This window comes from Aotus nancymaae, unplaced genomic scaffold, assembly GCF_030222135.1.
Source record: "Aotus nancymaae isolate 86718 unplaced genomic scaffold, 86718_ANA_hifiasm-v0.15.2.pri h1tg000049l, whole genome shotgun sequence".
NCBI classification, from domain to species: domain Eukaryota; kingdom Metazoa; phylum Chordata; class Mammalia; order Primates; family Aotidae; genus Aotus; species Aotus nancymaae.
The window spans coordinates 26,023,899-26,048,660 of NW_026988463.1; the positions used below are offsets into that span (position 1 = coordinate 26,023,899).

The 24,762-nt window shown below is 48.9% G+C and overlaps 1 protein-coding gene and 1 non-coding gene across 4 annotated transcripts in view; both read right to left on the bottom strand.

The window, feature by feature from the left end:
• The window catches only part of GSG1L (GSG1 like), a 271,431-nt gene that overhangs the window by 201,880 nt on the left and 44,789 nt on the right, over positions 1–24,762 (bottom strand). The window lies entirely within an intron of this gene.
• LOC135269197 (U6 spliceosomal RNA) lies at positions 2,811–2,917 on the bottom strand. Its single transcript, XR_010337489.1, has one exon. It is a non-coding gene; the product is annotated as a U6 spliceosomal RNA (small nuclear RNA).

Below are 24,762 nucleotides of genomic sequence, written 5' to 3' on the forward strand. Positions count from 1 at the left end.
TTCCCTGTTCAGTGTTCAAGAGGTTTGTTTGCAGTGGCTTCTGCCTCAGTGATATGAAAATAAGCAAAGTCTGGAAACACTGAGATAAAAGAACTCTCTGCCTTTAGGCCCACTCCAGGCTGAGAGGTCACAGGGCCTTGCACATAACAGAGCGCCATTCACATTGTGGTTTATAGGAACAACGTTCCCTGGAATCGTGCAGTGTACAGCCTGCGTAGCTGTACACAGCAGCCCTGGATATTTTTAGAGTTACAAATATCCAAACACACGAGGAAGAGAGATAATCTTCTGGCCGGCTGCCCTGAAATTGGCAGCCAAATTTTCTCACTCCAAATTATGTTATTTTCTATTCATGATCCGCATACAGCATCCCCAAGCTCAGGGGATCACCAGGCAGCCCAAGCAGCACTGAGTCTCAACCCAACCTCAAGAAGAATCAGAGAAACAGGCCCAGGGCTCTCCTCGGGGGAGACTCATGAACATAATCCCAGCAAGGCTGCAAAAAGATGAACTGCACGTTCAAGTGTAAAGGCAGCAAGCCGACATTCTCAGACATCAACTCACTTGGAGAATATAGTATCCATTTTTTTTTTTAGACGGAGTATCACTCTGTTGCAAGGCAGGAGTGCAGTGGCGCAATCTTGGCTCACTACAACCTCCACCTCCCGGGTTCAAGTGATTCTCCTCCCTCAGCCTCCTGAGTAGCTGGAACTACAGGCACCCGCACCATGCCCAGCTAATTTTTGTATTTTTGGTAGAGATGGGGTTTTACAACGTTGGCCAGGATGGTCTCTATCTCTTGACCTTGTGATCCACCCGGCTTGGCCTCCCAAAGTGTTGGGATTACAGGCGTGAGCCACCACGCCCAGCCCCATGAACCATTCTTAAAAAAGCTAGCTGACATTGAAATCCAGCTCACCAAGGAAGAATCAAAATAAACCCAAGAATGGAGAAGTCATAATAAAACTCCATGGTGGGTAAAGAATCTATTTAAACAAATAACCAAAATTAAAAAATTGCAGGTAGTGTAATTGTACACCTTGATGTTGTAAAAATCCTGTAAGCACCAAAAATCAGGAAGTCAGAAGCAGTAAGACCTGTAGTCACCACGTATTTCTGAGAAGCAATCTAATACCAGAAAAACCTTGTTTAAAGACCATAGGGCTACACTTCTATCCCTCTCCCCTGCAAAACCACAAAGTTAATTATCTCCCCGGAGGTGAAAAGGGCCAGGCAGAAGAGAATGGAGAGTGGAATTCAGGCCTGACACATGAACACCAAGGGAGCTTCACTTGTCGTGCGGGACACGAGTCCCAGTGGCTCTTGAACTCCTGGCCTCAAGCAGTTCTCCCACCTCAGCGTCCCGAATAGCTGGGATTACAGGCACGCACCACTGCACCTGCCCTCAGCAGGCTCTCAAACCCAGTGCCACTGAAGAAAGACCTCTCATGTCTTAGGAAGTTCCTGTACTGATTAAAACACACACACACACACACACACACACACACACACACACACACACACAGAGCCAGGCACAGTGGCTCACACCTGTAATCCTAGCACTGTGGGAGGCCAAGGCAGGAGGATCATTTGAGCCCAGGAGTTTGAGACCAGCCTTGGCAACATATTGAGTCCCCATATCTAAAAAAAAAAAAAATTTAAAAAGTTTTTTTAAGTAAAAGCACATACTAGAAAATCAACTTACATTCACCCATACCAAGCCGGTCCTAAACAGTGCCCTCTCTCTCTCTTTGTCACTCACACTCATTTCTCTCTAGGTCCATTGCCTCAGCCTTTCCTCTGGCCTCCCTGTACACCATCAGCCACAGGAATACTTATAGAACCCATATCTGAATTCTGCTCAGGAACCTCCAATTGCCTTTAGCTCTCACCAGAATCATGCCCTCAGGCATTTATGAAAAATGGAGGCTTCTTAAGATGCATATTCTCTGTGACCCAACAATTCCATTTCTTGGAACTCATCTTACACATGTGAAAAATTACACAAGGTCAAAATCATTCATTGCAACCTTATTTTAATAGCAAAGGACTGGAAATAACCTAAATTTTCATTAATTAAATAAGAAACATACATTCAATTTATGGAAGGATCACACCCATTAAAATGAACACGGCTGTTCGCTCTCTCTCAGAATGTAATTATTAATTAATATTAGTAGTACATGGAAAAGTGGGACCTCACTGAAGTTTGACACCCACTGCTCATCCAGAATAAGTCTACACAACTCTGGCCCTTCGGTCTAGTGTGGTCTCTTGACATTCTCCATCAGACGCTCTATTCATTCTCCATTGCTGCTGCAACGAATTTACACAAACATTTGTATTGGCTAAAACAATACAAAATCTTTATCTTTTTTTTTTTTTTTTTGAGACAGAGTCTCACTCTGTCATCCAGGCTGGAGTGCAGTGGCTCAATCTCAGCTCACTGCAGCTTCTGCCTCCCAGGCTCAATCGATTCTCGTGCCTCAGCCTCCTGAGTAGCTGGGATTACAGGCATGCATCACCACACCCAGCCAATTTTTGTATTTTTCAGTAGAGACGGGGTTTCGCCATGTTGGCCAAGCTGGTCTTGAACTCCTGACCTCAGGTAATCTGCCCACCTCAGCCTCCCAAAGTGCTGAGATTACAGGCTTGAGCCACCGCACCCAGCCACTCTCCACTTCTGAGTCTCCCACGTCCACTGGACCACTCTATGTGCCTTTGCATACCCATAGCTTGGCTCTCATTCATAAGTGAGAACATATGGAGTCCAGTTTTCCATTCCAGGGTGACTTCACTTAGAATAATGGAAAATTATGGAATGCTTCATGAATTCGTGTGTCATCCTTGCACAGAGGCCATGCTCACCCTCTCTGTATCATTCCAATCTTAGTGTATGTGCTGCCAGAGCAAGCACTGATGCGGACATCTTTGGAGTAGGCGACATTATTCTACTGACCACAGATACCCTATATACCCAGCTACCAAAGCATCTGTCACATCTCACCAAACACAAGACCTTGCCAGATGCGGTAGCTCCTGCCTGTAATCTCAGCATTTTGGGAGGTCGAGGCAGGAGGATTGCTTGAGGCCAGGAGCTCAAGGTCAGCCTGGGCAACATAGTAAGACCCCATCTCTACAAAAATTTAAAAATTAGCTGGGGGTGGTGGCATGAACCTGTAGTCCCAGCTACTCGGGAGGCTGAGGTAGGAGGATCATTTAAGCCCAGTGCAAGGTTGCAGTGAGCTGTGATCGCACCACTGCCCTCCAGCCTAAACAATAGAGTGAGACCTTGTCCCTAAAATATAAATCAATAAATAATTTTTTAAACAAAACCACAAGACTTCGTGACTATGGACCAGTCCCTCCACCTGAAATGCTTTCTCATCTGCCCAAATTCTACTCAGACCTTCAAGGCTGAACTCAAAAGCCCCTTCTTCCATGAAGCCCTCTCTGATTTCCCCAAACAGTTAGTGACACTGCCAGCACTTTGAAAAAGTCTGTCTATACAACACATGTCACTTGGCATTTGAATTGTATGTTTACTTGTACATCTCTCAGTAGCCAGCAAGCAATTTAAGAGTGAAAATGAATGTATTCAACCACAGGTCCCCACCATTTATCACAATGCCTGGAGCATAATAGGGTTTAATATTTAATAATCAATGATTGGGTGAGACATGGTGGCTCACGCCTGTAATCCCAGCACTTTGGGAGGCTGAGATGGGCAAATCCCTTGAAGGCAGGAATTCAAGATCAGCCTGGCCAACGTGGTGAAACTCCATCTCTACTAAAAATACAAAAATTAGTGGTGTGTGGTGGTGCGTGCCTGTAATCCCAGCTACTCAGGAGACTGAGGCATGGGAATCACTTGAACCCAGGAAGTTTCAAGGGTTGCAGTGAGCTGAGATCGCACCACTGCACTCCAGCCTGGGCAACAGAGCGAGACTCTGTCTGAAAACAAAAATCATCATCGTCATCATCATCACTGATGGAATGAATTACCACATTCTTTTTATTTTACCATGGAGCACACTATTTAATACATAATCCAAAGTATGATTTTATACATCTGTTGTTAATCCACATGTCTGGCCCATGATGGGAACTCTATAAATATTTGCAGCATAAATAAATTAATACTTATACCTAATATTTATTGAACATTTTCTATATGCCAAAATATAGAACACTTTCTATATTTTCTATATTGAACATTTTCTATATTGAACACTTAGCTAAGCTCTTATAAGCTCTGCCTCCCTCACTTAATTCTTCACAATACCTCTCAAGGGAATACTACTGTATTTATTTGGGTAGTTAATACTAGCTGCTATTACAAACATCTCAAAATCTTAAAAATTCTTTCTTAACTGCCTCTCCTGAATGACTCATATCCATGAAGTAACTCAGGGATCCAGGCTCCTTCTATGGTGTAGCTGCACCACAGATGAGGGAGAGAAAATAGAGGGAGGGCACACAGTGTATTTGTCCACCGCAGAAGTGACATCCATCACTTCCACTCTTATCCCATTGGCCAGGCTAGTCACATGGCCATTCCAAGTGCAAAGGACTCTGGGAAATGCAGAGGAACTCAAGGCTACTGATAAGCATAGAGTCACAGCTGGAATCACCATCTTCCTCATTGTATAGTGGAAGAAAGAATAATTCAGAGGAATGGAGACACTGCCCAAGTCCTTTTAGCTACAGTGTGTAGGAGACAAGTTCAACCTCAGATCTGTCTGCCTGCATAGACCCAGCCCTTAACCATTACTCACATCTAACATTCTGTGTGCTCAAAAGTTAGGCCGCAGCAGGGTGCAGTGGCGAGGAGGACTCCACCCTGGATGGGACAGTCCCTCTGGACCATCCCCCAGCAGATAATCCACCAAGAGCTAATCAGGAGTTGGCTGGGTCTTGCATTTTACTATTTGCTTAGTCCTGCCAGAATCCTTTTATTCACAAGCGTCTAAACGATGACATGAGGCAGATGTTACGTGCTGATTTTCCCCTCCAGATTGGTGCAAGAGAGGAAACGGAATCTATTTTTTTAAGCGAGCATCAGCTGAAGCTTGAACAAAACCAATACCTCTTGCAGGACAAGCAGCTCTCTAAGCTTCCCACAGACACTCTCAGAGTGTCATTTCTGGGGTTTATTTGGCAGTTGTTTACAGTCTGGAAAGAAATACTCCTCCTTCCTGGATACGTCTCTCCTCTCCGCCTCCCACAACCTTGCAACCTTCCCCCAACAGTGTCAGCCCTTTGCCCTTGTAGTTTAAAATTGTAATCAAAAATATCCCCTCGACCCCCTGTTGCTTTGCCCAGAATCAGTCCAGAGTCCACGTCCTCTTTCCAAACCCCACCATTCTTCTCGCCTGTTCTCTGTCTTCCAGCATCAGCATCTCCACACTGAGACAATTGCAATTACAAGTCAATTCTCAATTATTCAGGGCTGATTATTCAGGGAGTGGATTGCTCAGGCTTTCTGCTTCCCCCACCCTCTGTGGGTTTTGTTCTACTCGTCAGTACCTCCACCAGCAGACAAGGAAGGAAAAGAAAACTTTGCTGAACTCCCATCTCTCAAAACCAGTGGCTGGTTAGCCATTTCTGTTTGCAGGGAGGCAACTGGGATCCTGGACTTTTATCTGTCCAGGCTGCCTCTTCCCTGATTCACACAGACAATGCAGACTTGCCATGATTTTTCCAGGAAGGGGAGGAGAGGTACAGCCAACGCCAGCCTGGGTCTTTCATCCCAAGGCTGCTCCCACCAGCCTGTGACGTCTGTGTGCTTGACAACAGCGTGTGCCCACGTGGAAGTGTGTGCGTGAGTGTGCACGAAAGACCCGGTGTTGTCAGCTACAGCGTACAGCTTGATGGCAGGGGCTGTCTCTTTATAGCACGAAATATGTCAAGGGACCATTGTGTGATGGCATATCTAATAAATACAATGAATTTTCAAAAACAAATCAGAGCGAGGCAGACAAAAGGCAATTCACCCTCACATGAAATCGTCTCCTCTGCCAGCTTACCCAAAACAGGGTTTGTTTTTAGACCAGAGGCCCTCTCCCAGGTCAAAGCCTCCGATCTTGGGGTGTGTGAATCATAGTCCCTTACTGAAAACCTATAGGACAAATGGGGCTCCTCCTTGAGAGGTCATCTTGGGGCCCTCGAGAGAAAGAACAGACACTGGTCCAGTGGATAGAGTGTGTATCCGCCCGGAAGGGGGCCCAAGGTTGGCCCAGGCAGAACTGAGTCACCTCGGCGACAATCACCACTTCCTGCAGCCTGGCAGCCTGGTCTACACTCGCCACTTGGTAACCTTCAGAACTGTCCTCTACCAGGGCAGAACAGCCTATGTATAGGCAAGAGTGGGGCTCCCGTGTGGGGAGAATGAGATGGGTCCTTTAACTCTCTTCCAGCAAACCCCACCAGACTCCTGGCAGTCTAACTCTGGGTCATCTTGCCTCATTTTTGCATTCAATCAACAAACACTCATTAAGCACCTACTACGTGCCGGGTTGTGTTGGAAGCACTGAGGATTCAGTGGTGCGCAAGACGTGATGTTTTCACTTCAGCAGGGGAAGCAGTTGTAAACAAGTCAACAAATAAATAAACAACAGATGGTGATATGCACCCTGAATAAAACAAAACAGGATGCTGTGTGATGGAATGAGAGGGCTAGCCAGGCTTCTCTGATAGGCTGATCAGGGCTTTTTCTCCAAGAGAGGACATTCCAGCTGAAATCTGATGAGGACAAGCTGGCCATGTAAAGATCCAGGGGGTGGCCAGGTGCTGTGGCTCAAGCTTGTAATCCTAGCACTATGGGAGGCCAACATGGAAGGATCGCTTGAGCCCAGGAGTTCAAGACCACCATGGGCAACGTGACAAGATCCCATCTCTACAAAAATTTTAAAAATTAGCCAAGCATGGTGACATATGCCTGTAGTCCCAGCTACTCAGGAGGCTAAGGCAGGAGGATCACTTGAGCCCAGGAGGTGGAGGCTGGAGTGAGCTGTATTTGCACCACTGCACTCTAGCCTGGGTGACAGAGCAAGACCATGTCTCAAAAAAATTAAAAAGAAAAGATTCTGGGGAGAGCATCCCAGGCAAAGGGCACAGCAAGTGCAAAGGCCCTGGGGCAGGAATGAACTTGGAGTGCTGGAGAAATAGCAATGAGGCTGTCGTGAGGGCGTTCTGGGGTGATGGGAGGGTCCAGGGCCGGGTTGCTCAGCCTTGTGCTGGGGCAGACTTAAGGAACAATGCTGCAGCTCTGGGAAGCCACTGAGGGCACCAGGAAGATAAGCACTGTGATCTGATTTGCACTCTTAAAAGCTCTATCTGGAGGCTGGGTGGCTGCAAAAGACAGAACCCACTCGCAGGAGCTTGAGCATAGACGCTTGTTAGCACCGAAGGATACAAGGGCATCTCATTGAACCCAGGAGCAGGGGCTGCAGGAGAGGGGAGCCATGGGAGCTGGGCAACCTCTCTCTGGCTGTCTCAGCCCCTCTCTGCTCCTCTGAACACAGGCTTGCCTCCCTCAAACACTCCACCCCTTGTCCCTGTGTCCAGCCCTACAAAGGCCAACCCACCTCCCAGAGTCCTCCAAACTCCCAGGACTGAGAAGTTGATTGGTCCAGCCCAGGTCACATGTCCAGTTCAAGTGGCCAATCAGCATGGCCGGGTAGGTCATGGCTTTGCAGGAAAACATGGCTGCCAGCATGGCCATTGTAGGGAAGCCGCCAGAGGAAGAGGACTGGGCTGGGCAGGTCTCTCCAAAGTGTCTGCTTCCCAGTGTTCCCCAGAATTCCCTCTGGCAGCCTTCCCTGACTTCCTCCATTCCTGTCTCCATCTCAGTCCCCACCCGCAACAAAACCAGCGGGGCCAGGGCTGGCCAGACCACAGAGTTGCTCAGAGCTTAGGGTGTAGGGAGTTTCCCACTCAGGGCAACAGGACCCCAGAAGCAGGAGCAACAAAGGGAAAAGGCCAAACCCAGAAAGATGGAGGCTGGGATCTGGAGGGCAGGAAGACTGCTCTGAAAAGCTTGAAGCCAGGAACCAGGAGCAGAAAAACAAAAGTCGGCGTGGCAGGGAGACACGGGTGGCACAGCTGCTGGGGCCCACGGCGAGTATTACGTGCCCGCCGGGCCTGGTGGGGCCGCTGGGCTGATGACCACTCAGCCTGAGGCGCCTGTGTGCACAGCAGGGTGGAGGGGGCAGGAGAGAGTCCATGGGGTGGGTGGTGGGTGGGGGTTGAGCGTGGCTTCTCCTGCAGCTCAGAGGCCTCCGCTCTCAGAGAGGATAGCTCTGCCCACTCTCCTCAGTGCTGGCTGCTCACTTGCTGCCAAGGCCCCAAGAACAGCCGGTGTGGGCATCCAGGGATGCTGGCATCTGGGCCTCGGTCTATCTGTAGTTTAATTGCAAAGGGGTGTCCTGGGAGGAACAGTGACTGGAGGGAGATGAGAAAACTGAGAGGGAGGAGATGGTGGCGGGGGTGGGTGGGTTCCTGTCTCAGTAGGAGCTGAGGGCCAGGAGGAGGGAAGGATGGAAACCCAGAGAGCCAGAAGCAGGAGAAGAGAGAAGAGGAGAGTGGGGTGGGGAGGCGGGAAACAAAGGAGGCTGGGCATGGTGGCTTGCACCTATAATCCTAAGGCTTTGGGAGGCCAAGGCAGGAGGACTGCTTGAGGTCATGAGTTTGAGACCAGCCAGGGAAACATGAAAAGACTCCATCTCCACAAAAAAACTCAAAAATTAAACAAACGTGGTGGTGTGTGCCTGTAATCCCAACTACTCGGGAGGCTGAGGCAGGAGGATCGCTTGAGCCCAGGAGGTAGAGGCTGCAGTGAGTATGACTGCACCACTGCACTCCAGCCTGGGCAACAAAGCAAGACCCTGCCTCAAAAAATCAATAAAAATAAAAGATAGGAAAAAAAATCAAAGCAGAGTATATCAGAGACAAAGAGACCAAAATGGAGAGAGATGGAGACAGATGTGACAAAAACAGCCAGAGAGCGAAAGAATGAGGACTGCCTGGGCTCAAACCCAGCTGCCACAACTAATGACAAGTTACACTTACTAGTCTGCTAGGACTGCCGTAAACAGCACCACGAATAGGTGGCCCGAACACCAGACAGTTACTGTCTCACAGCCCTGGAGGCTGGAGGCCCAAAATCAACGTTAGTAGGGCTGCCTCCTTCTGAGTGCTATGCAGGAGGGATCTGTTCCCGGCCTCTCTCCTTTGTTTTTGTTTTTTTGAGACAGAGTTTCATGCTTGTTGCCCAGGCTGGAGTAGAATGGTGCGATCTGCGCTCACTGCAAACTCCGCCTCCTGGGTTCAAGCGATTCTCCCACCTCAGCCTCCCAAGTAGCTGGGACTACAGGCATACGCTGTCAACCCTGGCTAATTTTATATTTTTAGTAGAGATGGGGTTTCACTGTGTTGGTCAGGCTGGTCTCGAACTCCTGACCTAAAGTGATCTGCCCGCCTTGGCCTCCCGAAGTGTTATAGCCCGGCCTCTCTCCCTGACTTGTAGATGCCGCCTGCCCATCCACATGGCATTCTCCCTGTACGTGTTTGCATTTCTGCATTTCCCCATTTTAGGAGGACATCCACCATATTGGATTAGGGCCCACCCAAAATACTTTATTTTAACTTGATTACATCTATAAAAAATGCGCTTCGGCTGGGAGCAGTGGCTCACACCTGTAATCCCAGCACTTTGGGAGTCCGAGGCGAGAGGATCTCGATGTCAGGAGATCGAGACCACCCTGGCCAACACGGTGAAACCCCCTCTCTACTAAAAATAAAAAAATTAGCCGGGTGTGGTGGTGGATGCCTATAGTCCCACCTACTTGGGAAGCTGATGCAGGAGAATCATTTGAACCCATGAGGCAGAGGTTGGCGTGACCCAAGATCGCACCACTGCACTCCAACCTGGTGACAGAGTGAGACTTGGTCTCAAAAAAAAACAAAAACAAAAAAAACTTTGCTCCAAATAAGGTCACATTCTGAGGTACTGGGGGTTAGGAGTTCCACATATGAATGGGGGAGACATAATTGAATCTGTCACATCTCTTAACCTCTCTGTGCCTCAGTTTCCTATTCTTAAAATAGGCATAATAATAGGACCTTCCTCAGAGGTCTTTCCAAGGAGTCAGGGAGCTACCAGGCATGGAGCTGGACAGGCAGTAAAGACTTAGCGAGTGTTAATTACATTGTCATTGTTACCATTACTATTTGGTGCATTGAGGCAGAATCATGATCCCCTAAAATGTCCGTGCTTTAATCCTTGGAAGCTGTAAATATGTTACTTTACAAAACAGAAGGGACTTTGCAGGTATAATTAAGGTTGCATCCCTTGAAATGGGGAGGTTATCCGTTATCCAAGTGGACCCAATGTCATCATGAGCCCATAATAGCAGAGAATATTCCCCAACTGCAGGAAGAGAGGGAGAAGCCAGGTGAGAAAAACTCAACCTGCCGTTGCTGGCTCTAAAGATGGAGAAGCCGGGGAGGGGGGTCCCCAGCCAAGGAACAGGGTGACCTCCAGAAGACAAGAACAGCTCTTCATTTACAGCCAGCAAGAAAGCAGGGCCCTCCATCCTACCATCTGGAGGAACTGAATTCTGCCAACAATCAGAATAAGCAAAAAATGGATTCACCCCTAGAGCCTCTGGAACAAAGCACAGCCTGCCAACACCTTGATCTTACTTTGTTTTATTTTATTTTATTTATTTGAGACAGAGTCTCACTCTGTCACCCAGGCTGGAGTGCAGAGGCACAATTTCAGCTCTGCAACCTCTGCCTCCTGGGTTCAAGCGATTCTCCTGCCTCAGCCTCCCAAGTGGCTGGGATTATAGGCACGCACAACCACACCTGGCTAGTTTTTGTATTTTTAGTAGAGACAGGGTCTCACCATGTTGGCCAGGCTAGTCTCGAACTCCTCACCTCAAATGATCTGCCCACTTCAGCCTCCCAAAGTGCTGGGATTACAGGCGTGAGCCACTGCGCCTGGCCCATGACACCTTGATTTTAGGCGGGTGAGACTGTCCTGGATTCTGGCCTGCAGAACTGTAAGATAATAAATGTATGCTGTTTTAAACCACTAAGTTTGTGAGGTCATGTGTTACAGCAGCGACAGAAAACTAATACATTCTGAAAATGCCAGGCAAATGGGAGCGGGCGATCTGGTCGACCAAGCCCTCTGTTGGGAGACCAGGTGGACACCAGTGCCCCCTAGGGGCAGTGAGCCACCCTAGCCACCACGGAGAGGCCGGCCCACCTGGAGGACTCCCTCGGGAACAGGAGTGGGACCCACACACTGGCCTTTGCCGTTGGCACAACATCTAAAAGCAGACAGAAAAGCAAGGGGCTATCTGCGCCCGGTCAGGGAGACACCGAGGGCCCCCAGGGAGATAAGGGAGTCGCAGGCCCTACCCACAGGCCCCTCCACCACTCCAGAGGGCACCCTGACTGTCAGAGACTGAGTAATGCCCCCGCCACGGGGTTCGCGTCCTAGTCCTCGGAATCTGTGATATCTTACTTTACATGGCAAAAGGGAGTCTGCTGAGTGATGAAGATAAGGATCAAGAGCTGGGGAGATTAGCCGGGATTATCCAGGTGAGTCCTACATAATCACCAGGGTCCTTATAAGAGAGAAGCCGCAGAGTCAACAAAAGATGATGTGATATGAAACCAGAGGTGGGAGCAGCAGGCTTTGAGGATGTAGGAGAAGATACAAGACAAGGAGTATACCTGGCGTCTAGAGAGTGGAAAAGGCAAGGACACCTCCCCCATGAAGCCCCCAGGAGTGCATTCCTGTGGATGCCTTCATTTTAGACTGCTGACCTCCAGAACTGTGGGAGAATATATGTGCATGTGTGTGTGATTAGTTTGTTCTGAGACAGGGTCTTGCCCTGTCACCGAGGCTGGAGTGCAGCAGTGCCATCACAGCTCACTGCCACCTCAATTCCTGGACTCAGGCAATCCTCCCGCCTCAGCCTCCTAAGTATCTGGGACCACAGGTGTGCATCACCACACCCGGCTAATTTTTTTTAAATTACCTGTAGAGATGGAGGTCTCTCTGTGTTGTCCAAGCTGGTCTCAAACTTTTGGGCTCAAGGGATCCACCCGCCTCAGCCTTCCAAAGTGCTGGGATGACAGGCTTGAGCCACTGCACCCAGCCTAAATGTGTGTTGTTTCAAACCACTGAGACTGTGGTAATCTGAGGACTCTGGTGTATGACAGATGCAACTGACAGCAGTAACAGCTTAGGCATACCCTGTATGGCAGACACACCTGACTTAAGCTCCCTGCACACACCAAACACTGTTTAGGCTCACACGTTGCAGCTGCTTGCTCTGTTACCCCAGATACCTTTGAAGCTTGCTCCCTTAAAGTGGCCTTCCTGACCTCCCCCCATGATAAAACAGCACCCCTGCCCCTGCATGCCCTTATCCCAGACCCTGATGTATTTGTCTCAGCGACACTCACGCTTGCCCGTGGGAAAAGATGCATGTGTGTGTGTGCTCACCTGATTCCTCAATGGACCATCAGCTCCACGAGGGCAGTGTCCCTGTCTCACTCACCACTGATTCCCCAGTATCCGGTGCCTAGCACAGGGCGAGGGCTCATTACCTATTTGGTGAATGAGTAAACACATGCTTTGTCGTTACCCCCGGTCTCTGGCCCTACCAGGCAAGGCTCACCATGGAAGCAAACTCAGGACCAAACTCCAGCAAAGAGCCTTCCATGAGGCAGGGATGCAGTGGAAAGAGCACTGGCCATGGGTCGGCAAGCCCAGAACGGAGTCCCACGGTGGGCGACCCTGAGGGAGTCACTGTGCCTCTCTGAGTCTCGGTTTCCTCATCTGTAAAATGGGGATGATAACTTCTCCAGCCCACTTCGGAGCTGTGAGCCACGTAACAAGTGAAGAAACTGTCTTATCCTAGCTGCTGGCACCAGAATTCCTCTTAAGGACAGAAATGACTTTGTGGAGAAAAATGTTTTGACAAGAGCTTTAGTGCAGAAGGTGAATGCCCCAATGTGCTCATGCACACACACAAACACACACACACACGCTTGCAAGGTTGAATATCGGCTGCCAACAGGAAAGGCTTCTGGGGAGAGGGAAGCGGCTTTGCATGCATGAGGAAGAGACACCGGGCACTCCTTGGAACACCCAGGTAGAAGGAAGAGGGACCAGGCGGATGCCAGATGCACCATGTCACCTGCACTCTGCGATGGAACCTCCCACGGATCTTCAGTAAAGTCAGCTAAATCCTCAGACGCTCTTTGAGAGGGATTTGTCACTATGGAAACCCAAGAAGGGGCAGCATCTTATCTTGACACTAACCCTATTCAGGAGGGAGTCAACCACTAGAAACCCAGATCCCAAATGCAGAGGCAGGTTAGGGTTAGGGAAGGCTTGAGTCCTGGAGACAGTGCTCTGGGGGGGATTTTGCTAAAACGTACCTGGTCCCTAAGGGAGGCATAGAGGCTCCCTGCTGATTGGTGCAGGTCAGAAATAAAAAATTAGATTGGACTCATACTGGAGAGCTATTTGCAGACCATAAAGTTCTGTTTAATCTGGAGGTGCCACCATGCCAAGGCCATTTCCAGCCCACAGGGACTTTCCATCTCCATGAGACCTGCACCCACTGAAAGCAAACTCCTTTGCTCCCCAGTGCCAGTAAACTCATTCACATCTGTCCCCGACAGGAGAAGTCATCCCTCCCTCCTCCTGCCTGGCAGAGTCTCCGTGATGGAGGCCAGGGGTCAGGAATAATGGATAAAGATGCTACCAAACATCCTTCCACCGGAAATCACTCCTTGGCAACTGCTGGGGGGCAGGAGAGGGGAGCGTGTCATCTAGAACTCCCACAGAACGGTGATTGCAAAATTCCAATGCAGCCGCCCGCAACTGCCTCTGACGGGAAGTCTGATCAGCGTCCCAGGTCACACAATGTCTCCCATGTGCCAGCCTTGGCCTTTTCTGGGGTAGTCAAGCGGGCCTGGGAGCCTGAGGGTAAGGCTGAGGGGGACTCTGCCCGGTCATCGGGGCTCTGCCAGGTCACCAGGGCTGTGCGAGGTCACTGGGGCTCTGCCGGGCAGGCTGCACGCTGTGGATGACCCAAGAGCTCCCAGGAGAATGAAAGGCAGCACTATACCCATGCCCAGATGGCTGTTTGGAAAAGAACCTCATCCTGATTTCCAACAAGGTTTTCCCTGGAGAGTCTACAAGTTTTAGAGGCAGAGGCAGTTCTTGGAACTGCGCTCAGCAGGGTGAAGGAAGGAAGGGTTGCTCTCAAACAGAGCCTGGGCCGGGCCTGGCCCTTGCCAGTTCTGCCTCATGCCAGCTCCCTCATCCAAGCGCGCCTCCCAGCTCAGTCGCCTGCGTGACATCCTGTGCGCTGGGTTGGGGGCTGTGAGATCACATGCTTTGTGGGTTATGGGGTGATGAAACTGAGCAAAGAAGCTGCTGTAAGAGAATGGGCAATGGACACACTGCCTCAGCGGTCAGGGACGAAAGGGAGCGGTGAGGACTTCGAAGAACTGGAGAACATGGGCGTGTCCGAAAGAGGCAGACACCGTCCAGCTCGAGTCCATCATAGCCATGTGTGCCCCAGTCCTGCTAGAGCCTTCCTGTCATCCAACAGAAGCCAGACCCTGGCTTTTGGATGGAATCTCCTGATTTTTCAAGTTTGAAGTGGGAGAGACTGCTCTTTGGCCCCAATGCCTGTCTGCCTTCTCCTGCTGTGCCCTCACGGCCACCAAGGACCATGTGGATGAGGACAGCACCTCAGGGATGGCAGAGCAACTGTCTAGAGAGATCCCAGGCCCCTGAAGTGAGGCTGAGATTGCTGATTCGTTCAGACTTTTATGTGAGAGAGCACAGAAAGCTTCTATTTCGCTTAAGCCGCTGTAATTTTGGGTATTTGGCTCAGCAGTTGGACTTAACTTCTAACTAATGCAGTTGGCCACAGATTCCATTTTCAGATTCCCAGCGAGCACAGTCAACTCTGCCAGCCAGCAGCCATCAACTTGCAACCCTGACCTAAGGTGATGTTCTAAACAGAACCCACCAGATCATTTCACTCCCCTGCTTACAAACTCTGAGAGTTTCCCTCAGCTTAACTAAGTCCAGACTCCCTGACAACCCCAAGCAGAGGCTTCACAACCAGCTCTGCTCTGGTCTCAGATTTCATACTCCCACGCAGTTGCTACAGCTGCTCCAAACGCCCCACAGTTTCTGAGCCCCTAAGGTCACCGCTTCTTCCAGGCAGCCAGGCTGAGTCAGTCACGCCCCCCTCTGCCCTCCTACCACCCCTTAAACACATCCTATTAATACCCTGTTATGGCACACATCACGTGGTGTTCTAATTGCATTAGCCTGTGAAAGCAACAGCTCTGGAGGCAGCCCCAAAACCCCAGTGCTGAAACTCACTTGCTGTGTGATCTTAGGCTAGTCACTCAACTTCTCTGAGCCTCCATTTTCTCATCCGTGGTGAACTCGTAATAATATTGATTATATATTTAACACATGTAGACAGAATGCCTATTGGGCCAGGCACTCTGCTAGGCACTGAGCACACAAAACCGTACCTGTCATCATGGAGCTTACAAACTCAGAGTGCAGATCGACCTGAAATGAAATTTTACACACAGAAAAAGATACTTCTGGCTGGGCATGTTGGCTCATGCCTGTAATTCTAGTGCTTTGGGAGGCCAAGATGGGAGGATCGCTCAAGGCCAAGAGTTCTAGGTCAGTCTCAGCTGCACAGCAAGACCCTGTCTCTATGAAAAAAAATTTAAATAAATTAAAATTAGCCAGGGTGGCTGCATGCACCTGTAGTCCCAGCTACTCAGGAGGCTGAGGTGGGAGGATCACTTAAGCCCAAGAGTTCAGGCTGCAGTGAGTCATGATCATGCCACTGCACTCCATCCAGCCTGGGCAACAGAGCAAGATCTCTCAAAAAAAAAAGTTACTTCAATGAAATTGATAAAATTTACAAGTGGCCAGGCCCAGTGAGTCATGCCTGTAATCCAGCACTTTGGGAGGCTGAGGTGGATCACCTGAGGTCAGAAGCTCAAGGCCAGCCTGACCAACATGGTGAAACCCCATCTCCACTAAACACAAAAAATTAGCCAGGCATGGTAGCGCATGCCTGTAATCTCAGCTACTTGGGACGCTGAGGCAGGAAAATCACTTGAACCCAGGAGGCAGAGGTTGCAGTGAGCCAAGATTGCACCATTGCACTCCAGCCTGAGCAACAGGAGTTTGAGACCAGCCCGGCCAATATGGTGAAACCCTATCTCTACTAAAGATACAAAAAATTAGCCGAGCATGGTGGCATGTGCCTGTAATCCCAGCTACTTGGGAGGCTGAGGCAGGAGACTTGCTTGAACCCAGGAGGCACAAGTTGCAGTGAGCCAAGATTGTGCCATTGCACTCCAGCCTGGGCAACAGGGTGAGACTCCATCTCAAAAAAAAAAAAAAACTGATAAGGGAGAAATATAATACATGTGTGGATAATTAATGGAGAGATCCAACCTAGTCTGGGAGAGGGGGCAGAGGAAGTTCTTTTGAGGAGGTGACATTTATGGAGAGTCATACAGTAGAAGCCAGCTGGGCAAGTGAGGAGCACTGGCGGGCAGAGGGAGGTGGGTGTCAGGAGGAAGAGGTGGCATGTGCAAAGGCCCTGCCCCAGGAAGAGAATCTCCTTTTCCAGAAACCCAAAAGAATCATGAAGACGATGTTTGGGAGGCAGAGCAACTATGCTTTGGATCTTCAAAGCCCAGAACAGAGCTCAGCACATAGGAAATGTTACTAGACCCTGTTGCCCACCACCCTCTGATTTGGTGACTGTATTTCCACACATGGGCTTGGCATTCCCCAGGCACAGACCACGTGCCAGGTGCTGCAAAGGACATATAAAGATTTGAAGACGGACCAGCCCTGTGTCCTGCTCTCAGCGTTTCCAATCCCAAAGCATGAGGATCGCAAGCATCACGTTAAGGCTTGTATAACAGCAAACACTAGGGATTGTCCACCAAAGCTGGTTTCTCTTCTTCTATGGCATTGCAGACACCCAGGTGTCCCAGGCAGGGGGGCACGGCTATGTAAAGCTCTTACCAATGGCTTGTGAGTGGACAGTCCGTGTCAGGGTGAAGACATCAGTCATCTCCTGGCTTCCTGCATGGCTCACTTCAGCCACACAAACAATGATCGGGATAATCCCAGTGCTTTGGGAGGCCAAGATGGGAGGATTGCTCGAGGCCAAGAGGTCCTAGGACATACAGAGCAATGACTTGGAAGCAGCCTGGCTCCTGGAATGACTGGCAGGGGTATAGCTGCCCCACCAACCAGGACTATGACCTAAGAGAGAAACAGCCTCTCTGTTCTTCAAGCCTCCATATTGCAGGACCTCTTTGTTACAGCAGCATAGCCTTACCCTGACTCATCTAGGCCCTGAGAAAGGGACAGGGACCTAGGAGTTTGGAGCAGGAAGTGAACATTTTGTGCTACAAGAATCAAGGAAGATTTCCTGGAGGAAGATAGCATTTGCACTAAGCTGAAAGGAAGTATGCATTCTGAATAAATAAAGGTGTATTCATGGGAGGACAAGCTAATAAACAGTTATTAAAGAGCACAGGCAGATCCACATGTGCAGAAATGAGAAAATGCCCCAGTTCTGTTGTCACGGGGAGAAAGCAGAGGGTAGCATTGTACTTCTCTGCTTCCATCTCTACACAGGTATGTGGTTGATAATGGAGAAAACAGCTGGAAAAATACAGACTAAACTGAAGAGTGGGGATAAGCATATGGAAAGGGGAGTCATTTTCTTAGTTTTCACTTTTTAAATTTTCCTCTTTTTTAAAGAGACGGGGTCTTGCTCTGTCACCCAGGCTGGAGTGCAGTGGGGCAATCAAAGCTCACTGTAACCTCCAACTCCTGGGCTCAAGCAATACTCCCACCTCAGCCTCCCAAGTAGCTGGGACTATGGCCACGCTATTTTTTTTTTTTTTGTAGGGACAGGGTCTCACTATATTGTCCAGGCTGGTCTTGAACTTGTAGGCTCAGGCAATCCTCCCACCTCGGTCTTCCAAGGTGCTGGAATTACAGGTGTGAGCCACCATGCCCAGCCTCACTTGTCCCACTGGGCTGCTGTATCTTTTGGCAATGAATACTTGTGTGATATAATAAAACTTTCTTGCATTTCTAAAGCAAGTGAGAAATATGCTTGTCTTGCCCTCTCGGGAAAGGAGCTGCTCTGAGTACTAACCCGGACCCTGCCCTACCCCAGCCAGGTCATGAGCTTTGAGAGGAGGCACTGGTGTAACTGCTAGTCCTTGGAGTCCCATATGGCTGGGACAGAGTCCACTGTTGAAGTTTCTGAAATCAAATTCCAGTTAGTTTCATCTGAGTTCAGTGGTTTCCCAGAGACAAAAACCTTAGAGGCAGAGAGTGTGCCTTCTTTGCCTAAGCAAGGAACCAGGAAATTTGACCTCCTTGGGCCAAAACATAGCTAAACCGTGAAGGCCTGGGCGACACCGTATCTAATGTGGGATGAGGCTGGGCACAGCAGCTCACACCTGTCATCCCAGCACTTTGCGAGGCTGAGGCAGAAGGATCGCTTGATGCCAGGAGTTTGGGGCCAGACTGGGCAATATAGCAAGACCCCTCTCTACAAAAAAAAAAATTTAATTAGCCAGCTATGTTGGTGTATATCTGCAGTCCCAGCTACTCAGAAGGCTGAGGTGGGAAGATCACTTCAGCCCAGGAATTCAGGGCTGTAGTGAGCAGTGATCACACCACTGAACTCTAGCCTGGGCGACAGAGCAAGACCCTGTCTCAAAAAATAAAGGGCCATGTATTTGTCTGCAGTTTGCCAACCCCCATCATCGAACATCAGTGCTGAAAGACTCTTAGGGGGCACAGTCTATCCTGCTATAAGGCAGGTTCCTTTGACCCAGGTTACCTCATTCATGATTAGTATGTAGAGGAAGGATGTTGAAATAATGAGGAAAGCGTGTCCATACATGATTTTCTCCAGCACATTAATATTTTTTAAGTAGTCAGGAACAAGCATCATTAAAGAAATATCCTGATCAAGACTTGAAGAACTGAAGAGAAAAGTCTACAGCCGTGTCACTGGTACCACCTTGGTCGCAGTGGTGACTGGATTCCTGGATTTAAGAACCTCTCTGCTGCCACTGGGCTGTATAATCTGGGGACGTGGCAAATTTAGATGCAGAAGCTACAAAGTCCTTCCCACCTCTGCTGAAACAATAGACTAATGGCAAAGGCTACACCTTCAATCACAGTTTTTTGTTTTTGTTTTTGTTTGAGGAGTCTCGCTCTGTCACCCAGGCTGGGGTTCAGTGGCGCAATCTCGGCTCACTGGAGCCTCCACCTCCCTGGTTCAAGTGCTTCTTATGTCTCAGCCTCCCAAGTAGCTGGGATCATAGGCATATGCCACCATGCCTGGCTGATTTTTGTATTTTTAGTAGAGATGGGTTTCAGCATGTTGAACAGGTTGGTCTTGAATTCCTGACCTCAGGTGATCCGCCCGCCTCAGCCTCCCAAGGTGCTGGGATTACAGGCATGAGTCATCACATCTGGCCCCAATCATAGTTTTCATGTCAATAAAAATGATCCCGATTAGAAGCAAGTGCCCTCCTGAAACTACATCTCTGAGGAGGAAGCAAATGCTGAGGGTTGAAGACTGAAACCTTTGATTGTGTGGCTGGGTGCAAATACCCTCGAGGATTTGCCTGTGCTCAGATTTTTTAAAGATTCTTATTGATTTTGTTGGTGCTGTGGTTTGGAACTTGGTGCAAGCTCCCCTAGGTTTGGGGTCATCCACCCCAACTCTATTTTCCTCATAAGCCTCTTTCTTATTAGCACACGACTTTACAGATCACGAGGTTATATAGGAATGCACGTATGGGATGTTGGCAGTAATGCCTGGAACCTTTCTCAACCCCACCAAAACACTATGCAGATGAGAACTGCTACTAAAAGTAGCTGCTGACATTTATTGAGAACTTACTGCATGTCGGCAGCGTGCTAAATGACTTATTCACCCCCTCTCTGCACAATTAGCTGCTGGTGTCATCCCCATTTTAACAGAAGGGGAGTTTGACACTCGGAGAGTTTGAGGGATCTGTCCAAGGTCCACCATTAGAGCCCCAAGAGTCCTCTCACCTCCTTCCAAATCCGTTTGCCTGCGCCATAATGTCCACAGCGTGCTCATCTCCCCGCAATGTGCAAGTCTCAGAATCTCAGATCTTGCCTCCGCCTTTAGAGTTGATTATTCAAAACGCACAGGCGGAGAGAACCGAGGGAGAGAGATTGGATGCTGACCTTCAGGAAAAGTTCCCCTGGTCTCGTGAATCAAATCAGGTGCAGTTCTGATGTCTGAGAATAACAAATTGGTTTTTTTCTCCTTATTGGAAACTCCAGAATCAGTTGAACCCGAAGATAAAGACCAGGACTGAGAAATGGCCTTATTTCAGGACCCCAGCGTCATTCCAGGGTGGGCGTTTGAAGTACGGAGGCTGATATGTAATGACACACGGGGAAAGCATCTTCAAAGGTCAGAGGTCAACTTGGCAGGGACAGAGGGACATTCAGAACGGAACACACCCAGGACCAAATGTCAGCAAGGATGTGGGCAACATGGACATTCGGCCACTACTGTGTGAGAATAAATAGGTGCAACCACTTGGGAAAACTTCTTGGCATTACCTAACGCTTGCATCCCTGGGATCCAGCAACTCCATTTAAAGGTATCCTAGAGGAGCTCTTTCCCATGGAACCCTGAGCCATGGACAAGAATGTTTACAGCAGACGGGTTGGTGATGACAAAAGAATTGGAGACATCGGCCGGGCGCGGTGGCTCACGCCTGTAATCCTAGCACTTTGGGAGGCCGAGGTGGGTGGATCACGAGGTCAAGAGATCGAGACCATCCTGGTCAACATAGTGAAACCCCGTCTCTACTAAAAATACAAAAAATTAGCTGGGCACAGTGGTGCGTGCCTGTAATCCCAGCTACTCAGGAGGCTGAGGCAGGAGAATTGCTTGAACCCAGGAGGCGGAGGTTGCGGTGAGCCGAGATCGCGCCATTGCACTCCAGCCTGGGTAACAAGAGCAAAACTGCATCTCAAAAAAAAAAAAAAAAAAAAGAATTGGAGACATCTCAACTGTCTGTCAACCACAGAAGAAATACACAGACTGCAAGTGAGCCTTATAACAAAAACTACACAGCCGTGGAAATAACGGATCCACTCCTGCACACATCAACGTGCACAAGCTCGAAAACATACCATACAGCACTGCAAAAGAAGCAACTTACAAAACAATGCGTAGAGTCTGCATGCGTTTAGGTAAATTCAAGGACGGGCAAAGTTAAACATCATATTGTTTAGGAATACGTGGGTGTGAAAACTATAAGGAATGGCAGAAAGTGATTCGTGCAAAATTAAGGATACTGGTTAACTTTGGGGAGAGACAGGTGTGGGAGGAGAGGCACATGAGGAGTGTCTAAGATTTGGTAATGTTCTGATCCTTAGACGGTGAGTGCATGGGTATTTTGTTATTCTTTACACTATACTATATTTCACTTTTTTATGTTTCATTTATTTATTTTTATTTTATTTATGTATATATTTTTTTGAGACGGAGTCTTGCTCTGTTGCCAGGCTGGAGTGCAGTGGGGTGATCTGAGCTCGCTGCAACCTCTGCCTCCCAGGTTCAAGCGATTTTCCTGCCTCAGCCTCCCGAGTAGCTGGAACTACAGGTGTGAGCCACCACGCCCAGCTAATTTTTGTATTTTTAGTAGAGACAGGGCTTCACAATGTTGGCCAGGATGGTTTCGATCTCTTGACCTTGAGATCCTCTCGCCTCGGCCTCCCAAAGTGCTGGGATTACAGGCATGAGCCACCGCGCCTGGCCTCACTTTTTTTTAAATTTAGAGATTTAAAAAATAGAAAATGGCCCCAGAAATAGGATAGAGCCGTCATAACAAAATTCAAGCCCTTATCGGTATTTAAGGGGCACCCAATTTTCCACCCCATATCCTCAGAGAACATGCTGTTCAAACACTTCCTGTGACATTAGTAATGCAAGTTTTGGCTGCAATAAAAACCTAACAGTGGCTTAAATAATAAAGGCATTCAATTCTGTCTCATAACAAGAAGACTGGAAGTAGGTAGCTAAAGGTTGATTCAGTTTCTCAGCAACGTTGGGAATCTAAGTCTGCAATTCTCTGAGACTTCTCCTAGAGGCACAAGATGGCTGCTATAGCTCCAGACATCACATCCTTACCCAACCACTTCCAAATGCAGGAAATAGGAAGCATTCAGGATGGTGAGAAAGACTTCACTCGTATGCTCCTACATCCTTCAATCAGGAGGAAAAATATGTCTCCCAACCCCCCAGCAGAGTCCTGCTTACATTGCATTGGCCAGAACTGGGTCACTAAACCACTGCTTAGCTTCAAGGGAAGTTAGGGAAGTAGCTTCCCTTTTCAGTCTCCTTGTCAGGTAGACAAGGAAGAATAACAAGAAAGAAGAGGGAATGGCCATTGTGCAGGAAACCATGATGCCACCTCACCTGCCCCCAGGCAAGTTAGATGCATCTGTCCCACTGCTGATGTCCTCAGATCTGTCAAATAACCCAGATCCCACCTTGCCTGGAAACCAGAGCCCATACCATGCTGCCCCCAAATGAAGTGTTGAGAACATGTCTGTTTCCTCTATAGAGGCTTGAGGGATGCTCTGAATTGCCTTTTAACCCCAAACCCAGCTGTGACCTGTACAGAGTGAAACACTTTGTGGTGCCAATCAGTGGACAATTCTACGATGATGGAAATCAGCAAATGCTCCCCACTGCCATGATCTGTCCTGGTGGAACTCTGGTGTGAGATGAGCTCTCCACGATAAAGGTTTATAGGAAAGGGAGAAGCTGGGTGACGTGGCCACGAGCCACTGTACACCCTGTCTCAGAGACGTTTGAACCACAGCAACTCCATCTTGAATAAGGGCTGGGTAAAATGAGGCTGAGACCTACTGGGCTGCATTCCCAGGAAGTCAGGCGTTCTAAGTCACAGGATGAGACGGGAGGTCAGCACAAGTGAAGAAGTTAAATCATTTGCCCAAGGTCACACCACTGGTTAGCAGTGGAGCCAGGATTTGAACACAGACTGTCCAATCCAAAGCAGCTGACCACTCCACTATAGTACTCCTGTGGCTACTTCCAAAGACATTTGGTTTGAGTTCACCTGTATCCATCTCCCTCTAACAGTGCCTACTCTGGGCTCCAGGTTTTACCGACATTCATGCATTCCATCCTCCCAAATCAGGCAGTAAAGTAATACCCAGAAGAATGCATGAAGGGGATGTGACTGGCAGCATTTCTGAAATAATAATAATAACTAGTGCTCGTCTGAAGTTTGCCATGCACCAACCATTGTTCTAAGTACCTGTACATGGATTGATTTACTTAATCCTCACAAAAACCTTTTGAAGTGGGTACTCCTGTCCCTGTTTCAGAGGGGGTGTTGCAGCCAGCCACTAGACCCCTGGTGAGCCTCATCTTCTGGTCTGCCCGCCCTTTTGCAGTCCTCTGTCACACTGAATAGGGGATGACCTGTGTGACCAACAGAACTGCCCAAAGACCCTGCTGATAAAACAGCTTGCAGTAAAGAAGTCTGCCAAATCCCACCAAAACCAAGATGGCCATGAAAGTGACCTCTAGTCATCCTGACTGCCCATAATATGCTAATTATAATGCATTAGCATGCTAAGAGACACTCCCGCCAGCGCCATGACAGTTCAAAGACACCATGGCAATGCCCAGAAGTGACCCTATATGGTCTAAAAGGGGGAGGAACCCTCAGTTCCAGGAATTGCCCACCCCTTTCCCAGAAAACTCACGAATAAGTGTTCATGAATACCCACTGGAGTACTCATTCTTTGACTCCTATGGAGTAGCCATTCTTTTACTCTTTTACTTTCTTTTTTTTTTTTTTTTTTTTTGAGACGGAGTTTCGCTCTTGTTACCCAGGCTCGAGTGCAATGGCGTGATCTCAACTCACCACAACCTCTACCTCCTGGGTTCAGGGGTTCAGGCAATTCTCCTGCCTCTGCCTCCTGAGTAGCTGGGATTACAGGCACGCGCCACCATGCCCAGCTAATTTTTTGTATTTTTAGTAGAGATGGGGTTTCACCATGTTGACCAGGATGGTCTCAATCTCTTGACCTGGTGATCCACCCGCCTCGGCCTCCTAAAGTGCTGGGATTACAGGCGTGAGCCACCACGCCCGGCCTATTCTTTTACTTTCTTAATAAACTTGCTTTCACTTTCTATGGCTTCACCTCAAGTTCTTTCTTGCACGAGATCCAAGAACCTTCTCTTGGGGTCTGGATTGGGACCCCTTTCTAATAACACCTGGTTGCAAGTTACAGGACAGCTCCATCATCAAGCATCCAAAGGGTCGCTATAATGGTGGAACACAGCAGCAAAGCAGAGAAGGGAGTGGAAATTTAGGCCACACTGGACCACAGTCTTGCAGACAATGACTCACTGGCACTTAGAAGACAGTGGCCCCAGAGACAGGGCACATACCCTCCTGTTTGCCACAGTCCCCACCACTCCCTATTGTTTCTCCATCACCAAGGCCAAGGGTCAACTGCTGCTCTATCAATATGCTCACGTGGGTCTTCATACCCTTGGCCACTTCCCAAATTTGGGTCACCTG